Source organism: Schistocerca gregaria, chromosome 1, assembly GCF_023897955.1.
Source record: "Schistocerca gregaria isolate iqSchGreg1 chromosome 1, iqSchGreg1.2, whole genome shotgun sequence".
NCBI lineage: Eukaryota > Metazoa > Arthropoda > Insecta > Orthoptera > Acrididae > Schistocerca > Schistocerca gregaria.
Window position 1 is genome coordinate 429,517,467 of NC_064920.1, and position 23,472 is coordinate 429,540,938.

The following is a 23,472-nucleotide window of genomic DNA, read 5'->3' on the forward strand; positions in this document are numbered from 1 at the left end:
AGATATTTTGGCTCAAACACATCACCTTTCTAAGAAAAATGCACCTGAGGTTTATGACGTGCAGTCTACTCAGAACAGGTGAGACCGATGAAGAATTCAAAACTAAGCATTTTTCGTCAATATATATGGGTGATCGACAAACGTTTTCGACTGCCACTTATGTACCCATAAGGGTAGCGCTTTTTAACGAAAGCGCTGTTGATGTACCGACTAAGCTTGAAGCTAACTTTGGCAGTGAACTGGAGTGGCTTGCTGTTAATGTCTCGTATATGGGTCTCATGTGTGCCTATTAGTTTACTGCTTCGTTGCCACTAGTTTAGAGTCCAGCACAGTCGACAGAACACGGCACATTCATAGAGACAAACCATGGTAAAGGCAAGTTTTCAATCCCATCATGCACAGTCATATGCTTTTTTAGTTGAATGTCTTATACGTGCTGACATTAAAACTGATTCACAGGGCATAACTGGTATCCTCTTCCCTATTACGAGCATCGCCGTCTACATCACGTTAGTCAATGGAGACGTTTGCAACAGAATCGTGTTCGCAAATGCGAACAATTTTTTATTGAGATATTTTGGGGTAGTCTCTATTAATCACGTGGGGCTCGGCTTGCATACGCTAGATGTTCTCGTATTCCATTCGAAGTACCATAGGACGTAGACACAATGGTTCTCCAACATTATGGCGAAGCAACGTAACCGAATATGGACAACTTCTACAAAATATCCAGTCCTCAACGGGGTACGACGGACTAAAATTGAGGGGCAAAAAGGATATCAGGTTGACGTGTCTACAACGGCGATTTGCTCGAAACCTCGTAGGTGAAATTGTGACGCCTCCTATGATCACGCAAGGATTGCATAGATGGCTGCCCCATCCGACGTCTGTCACATTTGCCAGATAGACGCTTCTGCAGGGTGAACATGGTGGTATTGAAAGTACTGGACCTATCCACTACAGCGATACCCCTTTCAGAAGACATTCAACGGCCGACCTAGCGGGATGTCACGGACAAAAAGAAAGATACTGACATTCAAGTGATACCTGCCGCTTCATTTCTCCTCAAGATAGAGCGACCGAGGAAATGCACCGCCATTCAGATACTGAGACACACGCTAGCAAACAGCGTTCCCCATTAAGACACAAGAAACGGCAACGTACCTCCACGTCTTAAATGAATTCTGTACAGTCTGTCGGTAGTGACGGCGATACAGAGGTCGCAGTAGCATAGCACACCGTAGATCACATTGATGACGGCTTCAGTTCTTCCGACCTTTCTGTAAAGCAGGAACGATAGCGTGGAGATAACCGTTGCAGATTACCAGCCTGTATAGACGGCGGATTCTCCACAGCTGAGACCCAGCAACAACATGTGACGGTATCTCAGGGCGAATGGGTGCTTGCTAGAAACACCACATGAGAAATTTTATCCCATCAGTGTTTAACCGTTCCACTGTTGGTGACCGCGATGAGACAACATGACGCAACGAGTCCACAACATTAACGGTCAACAAAGGTGCAATGGACGGACTATCAACATCAACACTATTACACATGTGTGATCCACGCCTCCACCACAGGGTGCAGTATCACTGTAGTACTCCTATGGAAAGGAATAGTGTTGGACGACAGTCACTGTCTCGACAGAGCTCCAAGAATGCCACTAGCATTGCAATATCTGCACACTTCTGGCACGCACAGAGGTCGCCAATGTTCACGTTTCTTAGCAGAAGAAGACGCGTCTTTCTTCTAAGGCCTCCACGACCATTTAACGCAAGTCGGGCTGCTGTTCCAAGACCTGCACGACCATTTGATGTTAGGGGGTGACTTCAGTTGCGTCCTGGCACACATAGACCAGCTTCCACGACGTAATCGGAGCCTGCAGCTGGGACGCAGATCCAGACCCTACAGATTGTGGACACTTAAGAGCATATTCACAGCCATCGACCATGGTTCACATACTCGATAAGTCACTCTTCCAGAGCAAGGACAGGCTTTATCTTTCACTTACTGTTACCGCTATGCGCGGGATGCGGACCTGTGCCTTGCTGCCTTCTTGGACGATTCCGCTTACATTTGCCCCTTCGTTGGACGAGTGTGGATAAGCCGCAGTCAACGGAAGTTAAACATCGTTCACTTGGCTTACTGACGCTAAGTCATTGACGATATCTGGTATTCGTGTGAAATCCGCCTCCTTGCATATCATATGATGATTCGTTGGTGGCTGGATTGTGCCAAACCGGCCCTGCGAAGAACATTGACAAACTGTGATAGAGACTACGTTGTTTGGTGCAAACTTACACTTGATTTCTAGTAAGAGGCAATGGAGGAGTGTGATACTATGGCGCCATCTCCGGTATGACCAACGGCGACTAAGCACGCTAACGCTAAGATCATCGCCCACACGAGACGGCACTGTCAGATGTTCCTCAAATGATGTACGGCGGCATTAACACTACAGTGAAAGCGACTTTGCTGGAAGAAAATTCGGAAGAGGTAGTGATGGAAAGCATTAGTAAGACGGCGACAAACAAGTGTTCGGGCCCTAAATGTCCTTCCCACCCCCCCCCCCCCCCCCCGCCCCGCACCACCACCACTCCTCAGAGTTTTATCGATATGTTCAAGAGTCATTAGCAACCCATTAACGAACACCTATCACAAACTATAGTCTTCACGTGCCGCACCCGCAACCTTTGTTGAAGAATTATTATACCAATTCTGGCGGCTCACGGACACAGATTACCGCCGGCCCGCGTAATTGTCACGTTAAGACATTTTCCAGAATGTAAGCGGCACTTATACGCCAGACCTTACACCATGTTATCTCACCCGATGAAACATCGCTACGAGGTGACAGTAACGTTTAAATAGTACTCATTGCGTACTGTGCGAATCGGGTTGGTGAGGGTTCAAATGGTTCAAATGGCTCTGAGCACTATGGGACTCAACTGCTGTGGTCATTAGTCCCCTAGAACTTAGAACTACTTAAACCTAACTAACCTAAGGACATCACACACATCCATGCCCGAGGCAGGATTCGAACCTGCGACCGTAGCAGTCGCACGGTTCCGGACTGCGCGCCTAGAACCGCGAGACCACCGCGGCTGGCTTGGTGAGGGCATACTGTCTGAGGGGCACTTTGGCGTCAGTTGGTTCCAGTCAAGCCTCCAACATATGCGATATCTGCGGCCATTTATCACTGTCATGATGAGAGTCCTCAGTGACGCGAACCCATAGGTGATAGCCGAGGCATGACCTATTCCGCCCCTCTGCATTGTCCGTTCGGTATGTCAGTGCAGCCCTCTGTCTACATTGCTCTGTTGCTTGTTGTGATGCACTTGAACAGTGTGCCGTTAATGGATAAGACGTTACGAAGTCATACAGTCCTGTGTAAAGTATATAATGGCGACGTGGCGATTACGATGCGCAATGGCGACAACACTGGCAACGCACTGGATGAAACCGCTACATATGGCATGGCTTCGGGAATTCCTGTCAGCGTCACCAAATAATTTGCAATTAATATTAGGGTCGGCCTGCTAGTTGACTGCGTAAACCACTATCAGCTCAGAGATACCAAGAAGTGCCTTGGGTTCGATTTCACTGCCGAGGTATGGCGCATCACTGCTCACAGCGACGAATTGTACAAAATATCCTGAAAGGAATTGTTTGCAGTCTACTATAGGTAGTGAATATCCCCAAAACGACTCAATAAGTCAAAATACATTTGGGGCCTCGCATCTTGAATATCTTCCAGGTACCATCTACACCAGTGATCAGTTGTAACAGTACCGTAAAGTAATGTAGACTAATATCAGTAATCATAGATACTGTAGGTTTCCTAGTAGCGTCGTACATGCATTACCTGTAGGTTACATGTGTTTTTGATGTGTTCGTCTTGAATACTTATCGATCGTTACTTCATAATGATTGCTTTATTTGAGCATACGATCTGTACTAAGATTAATAGTAATTGCTTTGGTTACTTAAAAGCGCAGAAATTACACGATCAACTGATTATTATTACTTAAAAAATGCTATTTATGTTCTGAAAGGACATAAAGTATACAGTCGACTAACAGTGAACGCCGTGCGACTAGATGTGAAAAACAGACAAATAAATAAAGATGTCGTCGGCTTCCAGTTTATTTCTTATTCATTCATTTGTTTCTTTCCCTATCAATGTTACCAATACTACTGATAACCATACCATCACTACTTTGTTTATGTAGTGTACCAAAATAACCACACAGTAGTTTTGGTAAGTGAAGCTCTACCGATAATGTCAACTCGCCGTATGCCTATGTAACGGGAAACGTATTTGTAAGTGTTCTTGTATTGAGTTGTTGTTCTTGCGACTACTCCCATTGGTTGGTCTGTACTTTCATATTCATTACTTGAAAATAGCTACACAGTTGAAATGTTTTAATATAAAAAATAAAAAAGTGGATAGTAGGATATAAGAAGTAGCAAAAGCAGGAACATGAGTTTTATCGACGTTTCCTTCAGCTGTAGAACCGCCGTCGACAATTGCCTTGGTTCAGGTTACAGAGAGTACCATTTAAGAAGTCCCTCTCTACCGTGTTCTATAACTATCATTTCAAACGTAGGCAAAATGAACAAGACATTAGTTACTTCCGAGGGACATTACGCTATATATCGTACAATATAGTCTCTAACCTCAAGAATGGGTTGAATTCAGCCAGGAAGAGAGACAATTTTCCTCACTAATTTCTCATTCTGCTTACTCATGGTTAGATTCCATAAAGGTGCCAAAGAGCTGAGATACTGAGAGCTGTGAGCCGTCTGAAGTACATCCAGGATATTGTCAGCTGGATTAAGATAGTGCTTTAGCGGGACAGTCGGAGAAGTATAAGCTGTATTAGTGTTTGAAAAATCAGACACGTGCGCATTCAGCACTGTGGACACGGCGTAAGCCATCATGGAAGACGGAAGAGTCCACAGCATACGCATCATGAAAGGGTAACAGCTGAGACATTTTCCGGAAGAAAGGTGTATAGGACAAAATTGTTATTTGAAAGATGACAGATAAAATGCTTTTTAAAGAAAAGATTAACTGCCTGATTCTAAAATATATGTGTACTTTAATATGATGTGTGCCACTATTAACTAAATTTTTCCATAATACTAGAAATTTAAGCTATGCTTTCAAAATTATTCCATTACCTTCTGGCAGGGTCCTACAGCAAATAATTTCCAATCATTTAAGGTCATAAACTATCTCGGTTGCGAAATGTTTAATACCCCTCTTCTGAGGGGTCATCAGATTGTCTATAAGAACTAGGAACAAATCAATAAGAAACAAATACAGAAGTGGCACGACCCTATCTTGAACGAACACGCTTGTAAAAGAGCTTAAAGTAAGAGAAACTTACTGAAAGTAGCTAGATATTTAATCCAATTGTCACAAAAGATTATGAAATGCAAAATGAACGAAAGAGTAACTGCATGTGTAATCTATGAGTAAAAAACACATAAAATAAAAGGTGGACACATTTATAAGAAAACGGCTGGTGCGTGATCCACAAGAATAGGAAAGTGGTGGGAAAATTTCAGTGAGCATGTTACCTGGAATGCACCAGCTGTAATAACTAGGACAACGCTTACAAAATATACACGGTATAAGCCGAGCACAATGACGGTTTGGCGTGCACACTATTATTAATGTGACATATGAAGATGCAGACACCGCTTGTAGTGCTGTAGTAGGTGCCCAGGTGGCACGAATGACCAGCGTAAGGAACATTTACGAAATATGAAAAACCGCGTATTGTAAGATAGATACAAGGAAATCACTGCAGTCACATGAACAGAAAGTATATTACGGTATCCCTACAAGAAGTAGACAAAATAGGCAAAAAGATGACACAAAAACAGCAAGTCAAAATATGTCTTTGAAACTCTCATATTCAGTAAGATATGTAAAGTTTAAAGTGTTTGCACAGCGTACGCCTGAAAGACGAAAAATCCAAACGTCGAGGTATCGGAATCAAGAACAGTCGTAAGCATAGCAAGCTAGAGACAAGTATCAAATATAAATTACAGAATATAAGAAGGCAATGTCATCTGCGAAAAAAAATAATTAATAAGTCCCCTTGAAATAAGACTTCCCTATCTTCATTCACAACGAAACGGACAAGTTAAAAATTAGGTGTCAACACAATAAAAACTATCAGTGAGGCAACATGTTAAACACTGGTAGCACTTTGTAGTAGTATATTAGATTTCTGCTAATCAGTTGATCATTCACCAGAATGTGTTTATCAACAATAGATGTTAAACAATTTTCAAATTGCTCAGAAAGGGAGAAAGCTAAATCTGCTCGAGGATCTGGAAATCGTTAAGTATCTCTAGTTGATAAATACAAATTGCTGAATGATCACTGTATTGGTAGATATCAAATATGTTACTATAAAATCCAACATGTGTTTGGCATGTTCCTCGGTGGTAATAAGTTACTGCGTCGAAAGACAAATTTTTAAATGTTCATATCGATGCCAATGAAGTTAGAGGAATTATATTTCAAGGGGAATTATTAATGACCTTACTTTATCGTAGGTGGCATTACCTTTTTATGTTACGTAACTTATATTTTTTTTTATTTTAATGCCTAGAAATGTCTTTCTCTTGTTTGCAATGCTTACGATTGCCCCTGATCCTGATGCCTTAATGTTTGAGTTGCTCATCGTCTATGCATACGCTGTGCAACCACTTTAAAATTTAGCTATTTTGGTCGCTATGACAGTTGTAACGACATATTTTGAGTTGCTGTTTGTCATCATATATACCTATTTTGTTTATCGTACAAAGCACAATCTTAAAGAACTTTTCGTTTCTTGTGAATACAATGATTTTCGTATACGTTTCTTACGTTACGTAGTTTTACATAGTTTTTGTGCTTTGGAAACGTGCCTAACGCCCTTCAACTGGACGCCTTTTGCCGCATTATTCGCGGTGTTTACATCTATGTCACAGTAATATTTGTGTGCACGCCTAATGGTCACTCTGCTGTGCGCGGTTTATGCAGTTTTCATTTTTTACTGCTATGGCGGAATCAGTTGGTGTGCTCTAGGTAGGTTTTGATGTTATATCAGCGATTTTATTTTCTTGCAACGTGCATTTTGTATATTTTTATGTCATATGTATTACATATCCAGTTATGTTGCGTCCACTTTGCAATTGATATGTTTTTATCGGAGATAGATTACACATCCAGATAATTTTACGAAGTTTTACCCTCTTAGTCGTATAAGATAGAACCAATGCCCTACCTGTATTTGTTTCTAATTGATATGTTTCTAGTTTTTATAGACAATCTGATGATTTTCCAAAAGGATAAAACGCGCTATTGATATTAAACTAATTCTCAATGAAGGATGATTTTCCCTTAAACTATGATTTTAATACAAAAAATTATACTTATGACGAATATTTATTGGCTCTTTAACTCGTAAATCAGTCTCAATATGTTACAAGAAACACACTTCTTAGATGGCTTCTCACTACATAAGAGAACATGTACGTGTATTTGTGCTAATGTTTACTTATCTTTATTATACAGCGTAAGAGAACAACAAATTATATCAGGCGGGAAACGAATCTCACCTCTCAAACTTAGTCCAAAGAAACTGACCTCAAATGAAATGCACACAGTGTCCTGCCGACTATCGATAGGCACTACCATAATATCTTTCTTCAAATGTTATTTGAACTTCAGAAGACATTAATACATGACAATATCATTGTTGTTAATCATGAAGCCCTCATAAAGGAAAAAAAATGAAATGACAGAAAGTAAACTGATCCCAAAATGTAACTATACCAACAAAATACCACTGTTTATTCTGATGTTCATACATAATGGTTCAAATTGCTCTGAGCACGATGGAACTTAATTTCTGCGGTCATCTGTCCCCTAGAACTTAGAACTATTTAAACCTAACTAACCTAAGGGCATCACACACATCCATGCCCGAGGCAGGTTTAGAACCTGCCCTACTATAACTCAGAACAAAATCTGATTAATAGGATACAATTGGATACCTCGGAATGGTGTTTTATTATAAAATGATAAAATTATTAAGATTCTAATTGATAATAATTATGCAATAACACGGTCCCGCGGTTCCAGACTGTAGCACCTAGAACCGCTCGGCTTCATACATAATGATGGACTTTCTAATTACTGAAGGGCCTTTTGTTTCCCTTCCTTTTTTCTTCTTCTACTTCTTCATCCTGTCCTGCAAACATGTATATTTCCTAAATTAATTATTGTTTGTGGTGAGTACCTTGAAGCATATTGCGTAACCACGAATTATTTTCATCGTATGTGAACCTAAATAAATACCTGACGTTATTTTTGGGTGGGATGGATTTAATGCCACTGTTGATAGTTTCAGGTTTTAGAAAATTACACTACTGTATTTCTGTTTTCAAATAGGGAATGATATATATGGACCGTTGTATGTTAGTGAGCCTAGTATTGAACTAACTGGTTTGCTCTTCAGAAGAAAATGCTTCTGAATTTCTAACGCAGCTCCAGCTACTTTAATCTGTATGAGAAGAGCTGCGTGCATGTACGTCGAGAAGACGCTGCGGTGATCTCTACTACTGAGAGAAAACAAAATGTCGGTAGAGTATCCTGCGTAACTTAGTGATTAATTAAACAGAACCTATGGACCCTTTTCGGAAAAGCCTCAGTTGTTTCTCAGGGTTTCGGAAATATTAGTGGCCCCAAACAAAAAACGCCATCGAATCGACAAAAACCCACCCCCGACCCCAATTACAATCTTCAAACATTGCAGTTAAAACGTATCTGTGAGTCATGGGCACACAAGCCACCTTACATCGTTTAAAAAAGTGTGGCTCATAAAATTACATACACCACCCCAGCCAGATACCACCATTTTTATGTATTTTTGTATCCATTGAAGATTTGCAATTCGAGTAGCACTGTGAACAACGCACTTAGCCGAGGTAGCGGACTCCAAACGTCCACTTCGAGCAGTTCGAAAAGTTCGCTACTATACACGTCGTTATGGACCTATTTTCTCTGATAGTAGCAATTCATGTGGAGTTTGAAATCGATTTTGATTGACAAAGCGTGACACTTGCCAACAGTCTCTGTCTGTTACTATCTTTTACGAAAACTCCTCTTACGTCATATAACGTGGCTACGAGTGGTAGACAACGGACAGTCCAAATTGATTCAACGAGAAAATTGGCCACTTCGGTCAAGATGGTATAGTGGGCACGTCGAAACAAAATATCTTCTTGTTTCTATCCTGCGACGTTTCTAATTCGTCCCATCTTACTGCACTCATTCCATATAAACGGCATGTCGCTAAACACGCAACAGCATGCGCAGGCTAATGTATTCCAAGAAGCAGCTCACGAAAACAGGGTCATTCCGTGGCTCATACGTCTGGTTGTATGGACGATAGAAGAGTAGGGTCAAGTGTTTTGAAAAGCCCTTGAACTGTGGAGCATTTGTATAACAAATACAAGGTTCGTGTTTGTATCAGTATCCTACAGTACAGGATCAAAGTATCCCTGTCAAACACTTCCTCCTGCTCAGGCAAATGAAGTAAAGATGTTATTTATGTGACTGATGTGGTCTGCGGTGGACCTTAAAGGGCTTATGGGAGCGCCATTAATTCAAGGGCGATTCCCTAGAAAGTACGAAAAAGTTTGTTTTATAAGTCATCCCTACCAAAACCGAACCTCGGGATCCAAGAGAGCTATTTATAGAAAGTGGATAAAGTATACAATGTATTCCTTAGATCCTGATCTCGAACAATCTTAAAAATTTTCTTGTTATCTTCATCCGTATCCAAGATTCAATGGTTCGAAGTTATCCAACCGGTACACGTAAAATACGAAAGTAATATCCTATATGAATTGAATCCCAAACAAAGAATAACGCAGAAAATGTCTCAAATTTTGTCGGTATACTCTCTCAGCATTCATCTAGATGTACTATCTTCCCGTTTTCAAGTATGTTTATCGGGAAAGCTCAGGAAACTGTTTTCTGGCACTAAAACGTAGCTGCAGATACCAAGACGGCTCTTGACAGAAAAATGGGTGTAATTTCTACTATATGTTCCTCAGATCAAGACCTCGAAAAACTTTGAATATTTTCTTTGAATCTTTATTCGTTTCCGAGGTACAGAGTTCGAAATTTACCATACCCGTACACGTAAAACACGGTGTGAGAGGGAAACCTAGCTTAAGAAGTAAGATATCACGGAGATTATGCCGTTATCAGAAGGGTTCTCGGAACCACAAGTTGTAGTATTATTCTCATGCAGATTTCCTGTGCTTTTAAAAATCTGGCCTGAGGCATAAAATAAGCTTAGCATTATTACAGTTTCACATAAGTACTCCCCAAAATTTTACTGACCTATTAAGTTCTTCTCGTATGAGTGACATATCCTACTGTGTCAGGATAAACAAGGGAACCGGCGGAAAATCGCTCCTACTGGAGTACAAAAAAGGCGATGTATCTGTTAAAAAAAAAAAAAAAGAAAAAAACACTCTGGGTAAATAGTGGGGTACCAGATGCCTAATTCTACCTTTATCACCACCTTTAAAATTTTTCCTCTCCTTTTTGAAATGCCAACGTAATCACGCCATTTTATGCTGAGTGAGAAGGAGACACTGGCAATGGGCTAGATTCTGACAGATAATTAATACTGGAAGATGGTAGATATTGGTAGTGGTACAGAAAGAGCGAAGGGAGCAATGGCTGGCTGATAGGAAAAGAGGGATGTAGTGGCAGTGGAATGTAGTTGGCAGTGACATAACAGCGCTAGGAGAAGAGTAAATGACACATTGCCAGTAGGAGAGATACAAAAAGACTGGGTAAGTGCAAGTGGTCTAGAGCCAGTAATAATGAGAGATAGATTGCTGAGGATGATGAGGAGAGGGCAGCGCTGAGAAGCGAGAGGGAGGCAGCGACGGTGAGAAGAGACGGGAGTAGGAGGGCAGAACGAAGGAGACTGTGGCCGTGAGACAGGAGAGAGTGACAATTTGGAAGACACAATGACAATGAGTTGGGTTGACTGAGTAAGAATCGAAAAGATGTATAGCTACGAGCGATGGAATAGTGGGTGTGAGCGAGATAGATTTAGAGGGACTTGTGGGAGTGAATTGTGAACTGCACGTTATGAAGAGCGCGAGTATGTTCGCATGGGAAAGTTAGTGAAAAAAATTTTAAAGGTACTGAGGCAGGTAGAATGAAGCAGCTGGTCCACATTCTTCAGTCACTCTTTTCAACATGAGAATATTCGCATTTACGTGTTCTTATCGGAATATATATATATATATATATATATATATATATATATATATATATATATATATATATATATATATATATATATATATACACCAATTCATCATACGGGTTACGTCAGATACTGATCGTCACATGTCTGCCGGGTACTACAACATCACCTACAGCGCCCCGAAGGAAGCATTTATCGTTTCTAGGAGAGTAGGTGAGATGTGAGGGGCCCAGGAGGTCACGGAGGCTGGCGTCCGTGTTTATAGCCGCGGCTGGGTCGGCACCGCACCAGGCTGACCGCGGCCACAGCTGATCGATAGCAGCCGTCCGTCAGGCCTGGAGCCGCGCCGCGGGCTCAGGGGCAGCGGGCAGCTGCAACCCGCAACACACACTGGCTGCCTGATGAGCCGGCAGACCAGCGGTGGTACCTCACTGTTGCATGCACTGGTACACTTACGACAAAAAGCCTTTATTCCAGCAGTATGTTGACTACTGCTGAAGTTGCACAGAAAGTAGTGACGAAGTGATTGAAACAAGACGCGAATGATATTTTACATCTATATTCATCTCGGCATGTCAACTTCCGGGGTGTGGAGGAAGTTGCTTTGTGTACCAGTGTGGTATCTTCCCTTTCATGTTCCAGTCATGAATGGTTCGTGGGAAGAACGGCTCCTGGTAAGCCTCTGTGCCTCTGTGTGGGCTAGAACACGTCTAATTTCAGGTTCATGGTCTTCTCGCAAGAAATACGTAGGAGGAAAGAAAATTAGGTAACTCTTCTAGGAACAGAGATGATATTATAAACTAAGCAGAGAACGAATTCGACAGAGAAATCTCCAGATGGCTCTGCGATATTCGGAAGCTGGCTAATGTCGCAAGGTATTTTGTATACAAACAGTGTTAAAAGTAGGGCTAACAGCCTGACCAATACCACTAAAAACAGTTTAATTTTCAGTCTAGGCAACACTATACTAAGCACGGACAGCGTAGCCATGAATTGAAAAATTATGCTCACGTTACTGTTGCACGGAAAAAAAAATTGGAAATTTGTGGTAGCGTCTTATGGGACCAAACTGCAGAGGTCATCGGTCCAAAAGCCTACACAATACTTAGTCTAACTTACACTATAGAAAACACACACACACGCATGCCCAAGGAAGGACTCGAATCTCCAACGGGGGGAGCAGCACGGATCGTGACAAGACGCCTAAGACCAGGCGGCTACCCCGCGCGCGTTGCACGGGATGAGACATGTTATTCTGAATGCATTCACAAGCCCTTCCAGTGTTACTGTTCGGTTGTAAGCTGCCCCAAACTACCTCGTTATAACGAGTAATAATGAGGCATCAACACGGCCATGGACGCGTAATATGTTTTCGAGGGACCCGTAAACCGCACGTCAAATAGTTCCATTTTATGCTCTGAGTGAGTTGGCAAACGTACTATATGAAAATCGTTTTAAAATGTTTTATCGAACACATTGTAGATTCTCCGTGGGGGAATAAGGTCCATCAATAATGGAACTGACAGCGTCATCTGATAATGGCCTTACGCAGCTCACAAAATGATCAAACTACCGGGTAAAATATGTATTTGTATGGAGCCTCTCAAACGAGAAGCTGGTGCTGATGTTACACACAAGTTATCAATTTTGTGTCGAGTACGCTGCAAAAGTTTCGTTGGGAAAGCCGTCATATCCTTCATACAGTTCACATTTACCCCCATTCGATTTCCGTATTTTTCGTCCTTAAAGAAAGACGTTCCTTTTCACCGATTCGCTTTGGACGAAAAGAAACATACCTAGGTACCACCATGATTCCATAAGCACAGTAAAAATTTTTCCATGATACCACTGACCATCTTCGCTGACAGTGAGATGCAACAGTTATGCCGATTGCTCTTGAAATAATAAACAGTTAATTTTTTTCCATCTGCCAGTTACATATAAAATTAACCTTATTAATTCAGTTGGTAACACTACGAGGTGAGAGAATTAACTTTTTTATATGAATTCATATTTCATGGACAAATCACTTTTAAAGGAACGAAACCTACGACGATATTGTGATACTTATACTATTCCTAATTTTTTCCATTAATTGATGGCTGTTCTCCATGAACTTTCAGCCGGCTCGTTTTCACTAAGAGTTTGTGAATAAAGTCTAGTGGTTAGCACACTGGACTCTCATTCGGGAGGACGACGGCTCAATCCCGTCTCCGGCCATCTTGATTTAGGTTTTCAGTGATTTCCCTAAATCGTTTCAGGCAAATGCCGGGATGGTTCCTTTGAAAGGGCACGGCCGCTTTCCTTCCCAATCCTTCCATAACCCGAGCTTGCTCTCCGTCTCTAATGACCTCGTTGTCGACGGGACGTTAAACAGTAACCACCACCACCACCACCACCAATAAAGTCTAGAACGATTATGAAATCTTGACTTACATTCTTCTGCTAAGTATCTATTTTAAAAAAACTCGTAACTCATGTACAGCCTAAAAAAAATTCTCATTTTATTCAGAACAAAACGTTTTAGCCCATAATTTATGATTTCTGGGATCTTATCGACTCCTGCTAGAGACCTTATATTCTTATAGTCTCATGGTCACCCCTCATGATTCAGTGCATTGAAGGTATTCAATTTTGAAAAATTGGAAGTTAGTGGTAAGGTTTTATGGGACCAAACTGCTGAGGTCATCGGTGCCTAAGCTTATTTACTGTTTAATTTAACTTAAACTAACTTACGCTAAGGACAACAAACATACACCCACAGCCGAGGGATGATTCGAACCTCCGACATGGGAGCCGCGCGAAACGTGACAAGGAGCCTGAGACCACGCTCCTACACCAGACAGTTTAATTTTTGAATTAAGAGATATACTACAATCTAAATTTCAAAAGACTGCCGATTCGGGAGATACGCACCTTAAATGATTTTCCATTTTGTGTGAAGGCACACGACAAATATCACAATCGACGACATGGCAATTATAAAGCTTCAAAAGAATTCTGAGATTCGTATACTGTGCTTCAGCTGCAGAAGGGGCAGAGAACCACGTTTCGAAAGACATCTTGACAAAGAGAATACAAATTATCTCCAAAAGAACTCTGTACTTCCGAACATAATTGAAATTCATCAGGTATCACCGAAATTTTTAAACAGTAAATACACCACAGCTCATAGAACACGGAACTAGGCTTTGAAGAATTCCCTCTTGTACGAAAGGAATAAGACTGGGGTTTAACGTTTCTTCGACACTGTGGTTGAGACGATCGTTCCTGCTCGATGTCCACTGTCATCAGAGAAGGCTTTGAGAGCAGAAGGTGTTAAAACTTTAACCAACAGCTATACCATTAATGACGGTAGGCGCTGACAGGATACAGGGTATGAAGTTGAGTAATGTTCCCTCTAACTGAAACAACATATTCACAGACATCGACATAATCTCTGGCAACAGAAGGAAGTTTCACGATGGTTCCATGACAATTCGATCAACTACATACGTCTAAAGTACGCGGCATATTAGTACGGCTGTTACCTCCTCACGATGACGACTGAGGAGATCTTTGACAACTGGAGGACAATAATCTAACACGGAAAGAAAGCAGAGTAACATTTATCCAGGAATGTCGCCACGTAAAGCATCGAACGTCAGCTAAATTCCTAGACTCGGTACGAAAACTTCAAAATACGAAAGGAAATAATTAATATAAATGTAAAAAAGCAGTTTCTAGTCTTTTGGGACCTTTGTACTGTGTACGTCTTTGGAAGACATTATGTAATCACAGTTACAAAAACGCTGCTAAGTAAAATCGTTTTATTCGTTACAATAGGCCTATTTCGGCAAATAGCCATCGTCACGGTATCTATAAGTAATTGGTACATAATTTTGGTACAATATTTCTAACTTTACAGGTAAATATTAATTATAAAACATTACTATAAAATTTGTTATAAACGTTAGATGGATTAGCCATCCACTCGTTTGCACAGATCGTTTTCCTTTTCTTTAGAGCAGTAATTATTTTACAGTTACTTTGACAGAAAAACCAGCAATGTTGTACGGTTACAATCAGTTTTGTTTATCACGTTGTAATTTCGGCACTCTTTGCTGGTGGTATCATTGGTGATATTTTGTATTATTTAGTTGTTTCGATATATTTTCTCTCATTTCAGTAAATTTCAACCTAAAAATTATATGAGAAAAGTCCCAAAGTTATATACCATTTGCTAACAGAAAATCTGACGGTGGCTGTTTGCCAAAGTAGGTTTATTGTAACGAATAAAATAATATGGCTTAGCAGTGTTTTTGGAATCGTAATTACCCAGCGTAGAAGGAAAAGCGTTGAACACATCTCAGGATACAACATCCAACAGGATCTTGATACGAAACTCAGTAAAAGAGTTCGGGTGTTTGCTGAAGAATAACAGTGCGAAGCAGTATGAAGAATAAACTTGTTGAGAGCCCTGCTCCTGTTCGAAATTGTAATTAATTTTCAGATAGTGCTACTTTTTGGGTAGAAAAGTGGAACAAAATAAAACACGGTCGGAATGATATCTAAACTTCTGTGACCTTTCCGACATATACCAGCCAACTGCGTGTGGAGCCCTAAGAGCAGACAGGTGAAATATTATTTCCTCAGGAAGCGCTATAAATCAGCACGGTGAGAACGGAGATGGCCCACCTGAGCGGTCGTTTCGGCTCTCCCGGGCCGCGAGCTGTTCTCGCCAGCGCATTTGGCACCGTATTTGCCGCTGGCAGCGCACCAGATATCAGAAAACCTGTGCGCGCTGCGCTGCGAGCAATAAATTCGCACCGGCAGCTCGTGTTTAATGAATCGAGCGGAAAAGGATTTAGTGCCGCCGCCACAAGCAGCGGTCGCTCGCGACATACCCCGTATCATCCACCACTACACCGAAAGCGCTCCGTGAAGTACCTGCTAACTTCACTTGTCTCCACCACTGCGTAAACGGTGTTCTTCTACGGGTTCTGCTTATCACAGAATCACAATTTCTTGTACTACATGAGAATTTCATGTAAGACTACTAAAGTTTAGAAGAACCATGCGTTTAACTATTAAGTCTTTTTTTCTAATGTAACTACAGTGCGCGAAAATAAATAACTGATGTAGCCAGGTAGCCGGGTCAGAAACCGCCAAAGACTGTCGGCTGGGGGAAAAATTCGTGTAGTCACCTTTTTTTATTTTTCTTTAGGGGTAGGGACAGTGCCACGAACAACATACCAAATATAGAGACCGGTGAGGGTGAGAGCTATGGTGCAGGCGGAAGAGGGGGGGTGGGAGGGGCTAGGCTTTTTCAGAATTTATTGAATGTTTAGGAAACTGCGGCTTCTACGGAAAATACTTGCCCGTACAAAGTTAAATCACATTAATGATTGTACAAAATAGGTCAATTCATTTTGTCTTCATGGGTAATAGTTACCGCAATGCATAGAATTGAAGAAATGCATATAATTGAAACAAGTGTTTTGGTGGTATAGAATAGATGTTTATTGTTAAATGAAGTTGGTTAAGGACAACTATTAAATGCGTGTACCACAGCTATGTGCTGCAGAACAGTACTGAGGGATAAGTTGTGTTCTGGGGGTGTAACAAGGTGGAATGGCAGGATGAATGAGTAGTGGAAGGTAGTTAGTCGAGTTGGGGGTCATGCATTTCCCTCCTTAATAGGTTTGCAACATAAAGAGAGAACAAGCATACCCCATTCTCTCTACCGCACTACGTCACAAACATCAATTTCAGGTTATTTCGAAAAGTTACAGGTGTCCTTCCACGTCTCGCCTTATGAATAACTGGCAACACAATGCGTAGACAGTCCGCGGTGGGGAGGGGGGGGGGAGGGGGCCAGTGCATGGAATTCAGATAGGAGTTGCTAACAAATCCCTCCACACTGAGCGACGCCACCTTTTCTATTTCCGTACAGACTTTATCTCCGTAGCATATCCTTTCGTGCTCTCTCATGTGATTACTCAAAATAACTTCACTGACCTAGTGTTTATATGCTGGAGCTATTTTCGGTTTATTACGTGAGCATCGTTTGTAGTTGTTAAGTGAGCTTTTATGCAAGATATGTTACTACAAACAATGACCGAGAAGTGCTTAACATGTTACGTGACGTATGTAGCGTTGGTGAGAAAGGAACAGTATTAGTAAATGTCGCAGCCTGATCCGGTCTGTCGTTGAGAGCATATTGTAAACCGGTGTAATCGTGTTGTAAGCACTTAGTCGTGAATTAATTAATGGCCAGAAAATTACAGCAACTCTTTCAGCATTAACCATGTTACTGGTAGATTCCATTCAGTACCTGCTGGCACTTGCCGAGTGGGCTGCTCTGACTGGAGCCACTTGTCAAACATCTACGGTACTTCTTGCAAGGTGGATATCAATACGTCTGGGGGAATAGGACACAGCGTTTTCAAATCTATAATAGTAAATTGCTGTAATGGAATGCTTGACTAGTGTTGATATCCCTAATGCTACACCACATATAGGTGACTTACTCCGGTTACAGATGGAGCCAATTTAAGCCTCCTGGCCTCTTCAAATGTTGAGAAAGCTGAAGTTGAAATGATGCATTTGATATTCTCAACCTGCTAAAAGTATTTCAGTCATGGAGAGTGGAGACAATAAAATCACCATTGTCAGAGTACATAATTACAGTGTTTTACACCTGGAGCAGGATCCTGATTATGGTAAACTGACAGTTCCAGTGGTTGAGCTTATAACTTATTAGCTCTTTTAATAACGGAAAATAAATACTAGTTTAATATATCGAAAATAACTCCACTATAAGAACACGAGCTGAGAGAAGATATTTTGTCTACTCACACTAGAGAACTGGAAGAGAAATGCTGGGAAAATGTACTCTGTCTGTAAACTGAAAATTGGAGAATGCTAGCAGTGGTAGCAGTTGCCTTTCCCAAAAGAACGTTCCCCCGTAGCAGCGTAGAACAGTGTCCAGAGATTTTCATAGATTCCATACATACGAATTTCCTTCGTTATTATTACTAGTAATTCACGTCCGTATCCCATGTAGTATTAACCCACATTGAGGAAAATAAACGCCCGTGGGCGTGTTTGCACATCGTGTCGCTTGTGATTCATGAGGCAGACTGTGGAAGGGTCGGTATAACTTCGTGAAAGTCAACGTACTTGCTTTGAAGCATACTAAGTTAGAGATAATGTGGAACTGCTAACTCACTCTTAATTTTGGTGATCTACGCTGATGTCCAAAATTAAAGCAACAAATCGCTGCACAATCGTCCCGTGTCTAAATTCACAATTTAATCATGTGAATTGTCAACAGATGTCCGTACGATCGTGTTCTTCACGGAAGTTGGCATTCCGGTCAACGGAAAACCAAACCAACGACGATGTCAGTGCATCTATGCACTACTGTGCAATAACCCATCAACTGTCACTGTACACACAGTCACACATGGTGCAGTATGGTACAGGGAAGACGCGTGCCAGACACTCTGCGATGAAGGACGATAGGAAGAACAAAAGCAGGACACTTGCAAACTTAAGTGGCCCGATGGTTTAATGTAAATCGTTCTGTTGTTTCTCGGTTGTGGCGACAGTTTAGAGAGACCGAAACTGTTTCCCTAAAATCAAGGTAGGGCCGATCACGTGTGACGTCAGAAAGAGGATACCGTTACTCGGATATACGGGCACGACAGTACTATCTTACTTCTGCACGGCAACTGGCGTCTGATCTAGCAGCATCCACTGGACGTGTTGTATCGAGTCAATCTGTGTACGGAAGACTCCATCAGATTGGTCTTACTGTCGGAGACATACTGTATGTGTGCGTCTGACGCGTCTTTACGGAAGGAAACGTCTAGAGTGTAGTCGTCAACATGCCACCTGAATGGTCGAACAGTAAGGAAATTTTCTCTGCACAGACGAGTCCAAATTTGGTCTGGAGAATGATTCTCGACGGATTCGCATCTGGAGGGAACGTTGAACATTATTTTGTGACCCAGACATTGTGGAAAGAGACCAATATCGAGGACGACCCACTATATTGACCACTCTAACACCTCTTAATGAATTTGTGCCGGTGAAGTGGTAACGTTATACTGCTGTCAAGCATAGTTGCGAGATCTTGGGACGTTATTTGTGGGTTTGGAGAGGTTTTATGGGCCCAGATTTCGTACTGATGGATCATAATGCCTAACCTCATAGAGAACGAGCGACTCATGTTTTCTAGGAAATGGAAGATATTGCACGCATGGAGTGACCGGTTGGCTCTGCGATTTAAATTTCTGTGTGCATATCTGGGATGGGCTAGGGAGACAGGTTGCATCACTTCAGCACCAACTTACCGTTCTCGAAGACTAGCGAGCAGCACTGCAAAAAGAATGGGCGTTATTGCCTCAACATACAACTGATATTATTCACAGCATTCCCAGTCGTTGTCAGGACTAACAGAGGTGGTCACACGCCAGACTGAGCACATTAACCAGTTGTTGGAATATCCGCTGAGCTGGAGAAAACGAAGAATATTTTTGTGTACCATTATGCCTGTTGAAATTATTTATGTTCAGTATTTTTAGACTGTTTCTATTTTACTGCCACCTGTTTATAACATTTAATGACAAAATAAACACTACCTTGCAAAATTCCCGTTTGTTGCTTTAATTTTGGAAATAAGTGTATGAATAAGGGGACGCATAACAACAGTCTGACGACGTACTTTCCCTCGTGCTTCTAACCTCCAGCACCACCATTCATTAATCATACACACCCCGAACACAATTTGTCGCTAATACGGTTCTCGAGCACTTAGACGTAGTACAAAAATTTAATGCTTTCTCTTCAGACGCGTTACGTAACAATCTTAATTAACTGTATACCACTAAGAAATAATTATAATAACATGAAATTTTCCCATTCCCTGCGACGCGAAAACTATTAATCCAAGACGAAAATTGGACCTTCCTTGTAGGTACTTCACTATAGTGCAGTATTGTGCTGGGTAACATTTAGGTAGAAGGCAGCGGAGTTTTTCGATCTATTCAAGAAAAATTTAAGAATGGATTTTAAACGATCCGTCCAATCACTATGCTCATACCCCACACGTCCGGATTCTTAGCGCGTTATTCGTTCGACATCATCCAAAAATTTGAGACTACACCAATTTTTTCCTCTCATTTTCCGTTAATGACTGGAGTAAGAAGTCAGGGCGAGGAAATTCATAAATTTTCGTACACCTACAGAACATTAGCCAGTATGCAGAATATTAGAGGTACAGTTCTCTGAGACAAGTATGAAGTTCACTAGACTGCTTTAGTATTGTGCATGCCCAGTATAGTTATCAGGCCTGGTAGTGTACACACTCATCATCCAGAACGTTATAACCACCAATCTAATATCTATATAAAGCTGTCCAGGCGAGAGAAGGGCATCCTCCCGAAGAATGACTGGTAGTCACACACAGGCGAGGTGCATGTAGTATCGGTGAGCATGCTGTCCATGTATAGAACGGGAAAGGCGCGCAATCTATCTGTGTCTGATATAGGGCAGATTGTGGTGATCTGGAGGCCCGGAACGAGAATTTTGGAATCTGTACGAATTTTAGGGTGTTCGAGGAACTCTATGGTGTCTTCAACATATACAGAAACCAAGGTGAAATCATGTCCAGACGATGTGGCGTTGGGTGGCCACCTCTCATTACGGATACCGGACTTCGTAAGTTGGGCAGACTGGTTAAGAAGGACAGGCGACGAACTGTGGTGGGCCTAAAATCAGACTTTAATGCTGGAAAGTGTGCAAGTGTGTCTGAACACACAGTGCACCGAATACTCTTAATTATATGGCTCAATAGCCGATGGACCGTGCATGTGCCAATGTTAACAACTATTACTGAAATCGGCATGTGACCGTCGGCACTGGACGTTTGCACAGTGAAAGAGCGTTGTATGTTCTGATGAATCCCGGTAATTTCTTCATCATGTCTGAGAAGGCGCGAATTAGTCGTCCTTCAGTGGAACAGATCCTCGACACTTGTAATGCAGGTTGGAGACACGCTGGTGGCGGCTCCATTATGCTAAGGGGAACATACATGAGGGTATCCATGGATCCAGTGGAGCATGTTCAAGGCACCTTGATGGCTAAGGATTGTCGTACGCTGGTTACAGTACACCTACATCCCTTCTTGTAGCTGATGTTTCCTGACAGCAGTTGCTTTTTTCAGCAGTACAATGCTCTATGCTACAAGGCCTGGAGTGTGATGCAGTGGTTCGAGGAACATAGTGGCGACTTCCCATTCATGTGGTGGCCCCCCAATTTTCCAGGTCTGAACCCAATCTAACACTTGCCACTTCATCTAACTAGGGTGAAGTTACAGTAGGAGTTCCACAGGGTTCAATCATGAGTCCCTTTCTGTTCTTGATACATGTGAACGACCTCCTTTTCTATCTGAAGCAGGAAGCTGAACTGATACCATTTTCCGATGATACGAGCATTATTATTAACCCAGTAAAAGAAACTGCAATTGGAAATGATACAAATAAGGTCTTTGGAAAGGTCATTAATTGGTTTTCTGCAGATGTGCTTGGTCTAAACTTTGAAAAACCAGAGTACTTCCAATTTTCTGCTGCTGAAAGTACAGTTCCTAGAATAAACATAACACGTCAACAGAAGTCATTAGACAGGGTAGAGCATACTAAGCTTTTAGGTGACATATAGATGAAAATCTTAATTGGAAATTTCATATTTTGGATCTCCTAAAGCGACTAGGTTCAGCAACTTTTGCAATGAGAATAATTGCCAATTTTGAGGATATAGAAATTAGTAAGCTAACATACATTGCATACTTTCACTTTCTGATGTCATACAAAATAATACTTTGGGGTAACTCAACATTTAGACACAATGTGTCCACTGATCAAAAGAACGTGCTTACAATAGTGTGTGGAGTTTATAGTCGCACATCTTGTAGACATCTTTTTAAAAGATTGGGAATTTTTACAACAGCCTCACAGCACATTTACTCACTAACGAAATTTGTTCTCAGCAACATGGACCAAAGTAAACCGACAGTGACAGTCTTGATTATAAGACCAGAAAAACGAAAGACTTTGCTATCCTTTGCTCAATCTATCTTTGGCACAGAGAGGGGTAAAATATGAAGCTATAAAAATTTTAGAAAAATTACCAGATGAAAAAAATGTCTGGCAGACAGCAGTACTAGCATAAAAAGTAAACTGAAATAATATCTCCATGACAACTCCTTCTATACCATAGACGAATTCTCGAATAGGAATAAATAAACCTATTAGTATAGTATATGCATTTTGTGCCATTTAAGGCAATGGGGTGTATAATAGAAATATTACCGTGTTTCATGTGTACATTTCTTGTGTACTTGACACGTTCCACATCATGACAGCTACCGTACCGTGCGGTTGGTCAATGAAACACGCAACCAACCACCTAACTAACTAACATCTTGGATGTGGTTGAGGAGGCTTCAAAGCTCATTGGCCTCCTCTCCGGAATTTACGAGAAATAGGTGACTTGAATAAGCAGATGTGGTTCCAGTTGCCTCCAGCGAACTATCAAGGCCTCACCGCTTCCGTGCCACGACGCTCGCCGTAGTCATACATCATAAAGGTGGACATACCGGCTACTAGGTAGACGATCATAACTTTCTGGCTGATCAGTTTAAACGGAGCTCGAACAGCCAGATATTGACTGATTCTAGTGAATGGCAAGGAGAAGTTACGAATTCGTCTGACTGACCGTCAGAAGAAAAGATCACCACATTGTGCACCTAGTACATCATAATCCCATTACGTCTGCGCCTTCCTTCCGAGAACAATTAATGGAGTCTCTGCAAAGTCCTGCGCCTTCGATCGGAGACTAGCACAAACAAGGGAATTACAGTTATATGTGTAAACTTAAGATCACAACACCAATGGCTGCGTATGTAGTGGTGCCGTGAACGGGAACCATGAGCTGCGTAGCACTGCGTTCAGCGATGAGTTGTGTCCTGCCGGTGAGTACGACGGGGGCCTGGGTGGAGGTTCCGTTTTTCCAATGTTTTGTTTGGACGGGCACAGCTGTTTCACTCCTGGCGTTATGGTGTCAGGAACTATCGAGTTTGACTTCGGGGAATTACGGTGTGTCATGAACATCC